A 3,769-nucleotide genomic window follows, 5' to 3' on the forward strand; every position below is an offset into this window, starting at 1 on the left:
AGAAAGCTGAGAGCAGAAGAATTGATGCTTTTGAACTGTGGTGTTGGAGAAGACTCTTGAGAGTCCCTTGGACTGCAAGGAGATCCAACCAGTCCATCCTAAAGGAGATCAGTCCTGGGTGTTCATTGGAAGGACTGATATTGAAGCTGAAACTTCGATACTTTGGCCACCTGATGCAGAAGGCTGACTCATTTGAAAAGACCCTGATGCTGGGAAAGGTTGAGCGCAGGAGGAAAAGGGGGCAACAGAGGATGAGATGATTGGATGGCATCACTGATACAATGGACATGGATTTTGGGTGGACTCCGGGAGTTGGTGAGAGACAGGGAGGCCTGGCGTGCTGCAGTTCACGGGGTCGCAACGAATCGGACACAACTGAGCAACTGAACTGAACGGAGACAGATTATTACAGTTTATTAACCTATGCGTGTGTGCTCAGTTGTATCTGACTCTTTGCAGCTCCATGGATTGTAGTCTGCCAGGCTCGTCTGTCCATGGAATTTTCCAGGGAAGTATACTGGAGTGGGTTGCCACTTCCTTCTCCATGGGATCTTCCCCACCCAGGGATTTAACCCAGGTCTCTTGCATCTCCACGCAGGTAGATTCTTTTACCACTGCACCACCTGGGAAGCCCCATTAACCTATGACATTCATAAAATTTTCACTTTGATTTCCCCATTGAAGATATCTCAGAGATGTTATCTGATACCCTGCAGATCAGTTTCTTCTTCTGTGAGGATGAATAAAGAATTTCCTCACCTATCTCCTATATGCTATTACAAAGCTTAAATAAAAATATATCACCCTACAAATGTTAAGTAGAAAGAGTATATGCTCTGGACAGAGACAGGCTGAAGCTTTGTAATGTATACAAGGTCCTTCAACTTTCCGAACATGAATAATCCTATCTAACATAGGAAGACTACAGCCCACTTCTTAGTGTAAAGATTAAGTTAATAGAAATAACAGACATTGGTTCTTGTCAAAATCCTCCCCGCCCTCCCCTTGCTGAACAAGAATGGTGCATGTGTGCTAGGTTAAGAGTTGTATCAGACACTCCGTGACCGTGTGGACTGTAGCCCACCAGACATCTCTGTCCATGGGATTCTCCAGGCAAGAATACCTGAGTGGGTTGTCAGTTCCTTCTCCAGGGGATCTTCCCAACCCAGGGATCGAACTGGCATCTCTTGCATCTCCTGCATTGGCAGGTAGTTTCTTGACCACTAATACCAACTGGAAAGCCTGAACAGAATAGTATCTCCTTGTATCTATTGGGACCATGTCATTGAAGGTTTGCATCTGATTAAAAAAAATCAAAACCAAAACAAAAAAGCAATCTTGGAAGTCTAACATAAAAATCAGGTTTTCTGAAGTTAATCAGAATATTAGAGAGTTACTTAAATTACAGTCAAAGCTACTGGCCAATGAAGAGCCTGGAGAGTCAGACTAGTTAATAATACTGGAAGAGAAGAATTTCTCAAAGACAGGTGCTTCAGAAGTAAACATGTGAGTGAAAAAGGATGAAGGGAGGATATTTAAAAAATTGATAGAGTCTTTGAACATGTTTGTAAAAATAACTGATGATTCTTTTGAGTCTGTTGTGCAGTCGTGTGTCATATAATGCCATCAGCAACTTGATTTGTGCTTTTGACACAATTATAAGCCATATTTTGTTTTTGAAAACAAACTGGTTATTTTTTCTTTTTGTTTTTAAGAGTTTTTAGTTTAATTTTTGTGGTATAATTCTAGTCATGCCCTTCCTTTTTCTTTTCATTTGCCTATGAGACCATTATTCTCAAATAACAGGGACTTCCTGCTTGTAATCTATGAAAAACAGCTAGTTCAGTACTCATTTAGTAATCACCCTCAGTCATTAAAGCCCTATTGCATTAATTCAGGGAGAATTGGGAATTATATCAGGAGGTAGTGTTAGACGGTGGGCTTTCTGTTAGCTTAGCAGTAAAGAATTCACCTGCCAATGCAGGAGACAAGAGTTCGATCCCTGGGTTGGGAAGATTTCTTGGAGGAGGAAACAGCAACCCACTCCAGTATTCTTGCCTGGGAAATCCCATGGACAGAGGAGCCTGGTGGGCAACAGTCCATGGGGTCTCAAAAGAGTTGGATACAACTTAGTGACTAAAAAGCAAATACTAAGGGAATGAATACACATACACACACACACACACACAAATCATTTCTTGCTTTTAAAATACTCTGAGTTGACTTTTTTCCTCTTCTTTTCAGTTTTATCTTCTATCTTAGCCTTCCAGAGGACATTCAAATTCTAAGCCTTTTTAGAAAACCATCAGATCTCCTAATGATGAAACTCTAGTGAAGTATCTTAAACACTTCATAAAGCATTATCAGATTGGCTAAAAACTTTGGGTTTTTCCTGTTAACATCTTACACAAAACTCCAAATGGACTTTTTGGCCAACCCAGTAGTTTTTTGGGTTTTATAATATTTAGCTGGATAAAAGTTTTGAAATTTTATTCTTCCATAAACATTTTTAAAATTTTAAAATAAATGTGAATAAAATAAAATTTTAATACATTTACGTGTTGTCTCTTTTGAACAGGTATCTTTGTAACACATGCTTTAATATCCTGAGGTTTCATATAACAACAACAAAAAAAAAGAAGCAAGACTTTCTCATTTTATTAGTCTTTCAATAGTCTGACAAATCCCATTTTTATCTGAAGGCATCTTGCCAGTATTTTCTAGACCTTCCTATAGAGGAAATACTTCTATTTTGTTTTCATATTAACTCAGACCATTTGTCAACCTACAGAGCACTTCAGTGATAGGTGCTGTATAAATATTTAAATTACGATAGCTTGATTGCCTTGTAACTTTTCAGAGTTTGCTAACCCTACACTATGGTTAGTATCTGGTTATGAAATAGTTTCCATACTGCTTGGGAGACACAAAAGATAAGGAAATTTCAAGCCTGTGAAGTGAAGAGCTTTTCATCACATTGGAAAACATTCTGATGAATGCAGAGGGAAATCGGGAGATAAAATGGAGGATGCAGCATGCTATCGTCTCCAACTATCAAATGCATAGCTGAAAAGACAGTGGTTGAAATGTTTGTTCTTGTTTGGATGAGGGCATCGTGGATGATTTTGGTATATTTTTCTCTTCAATATTGTCTCAGTTTTTAACCCTGGGTACTTATTTTATAGTCAGGAAAACAAAACTTTATATAAAGAAACATAACCATTTGACCTCTTCCCCCAGATATGTTCACAGAGTGCTTCGAGGGTCACTTACCCAGTACTGGTCCGTGAACTTGCAGTCATGGAAATAGGAACTCCAGGTGCTTTTATGAATGGTAATGTGGTCTCCAGTACTGGGTAAAACATGTTCAGAAGTAAAATCCTATTGCATTCCCAGTTCTTCACCCAAGTGGCTGGAAAGGCATCAGCTTCTTATAAGATTGGAGGTTCAACTGGTATTTTATCTTGCATTATGGATCCCTGAAATTACAGATTGGCAAACACACAATTTTTGTAACTTGATAGTTACAGTTTTTTGAAAAAATATACATATAGGTGTGCTGAAATACATACACATGTACTGAAACATGCTTCAATTTTTATAATGTATTGGGACCTATTTTCATTTTAAAGGCAACAGCAAAACTAATCATGAATGTGATATGTTGAGATCAGCACGGAAATGAGTTGGGAGGAAAAATTCTTTATAAAACATATTTAAGGAGAGTATTGGGCCTACCTTGCTGATTATTAGACCAACAAATAAAAAT

This window comes from Bison bison, unplaced genomic scaffold (genome assembly GCF_000754665.1).
Source record: "Bison bison bison isolate TAMUID 2011002044 unplaced genomic scaffold, Bison_UMD1.0 scf7180017864370, whole genome shotgun sequence".
NCBI classification, from domain to species: Eukaryota; Metazoa; Chordata; class Mammalia; order Artiodactyla; family Bovidae; genus Bison; species Bison bison.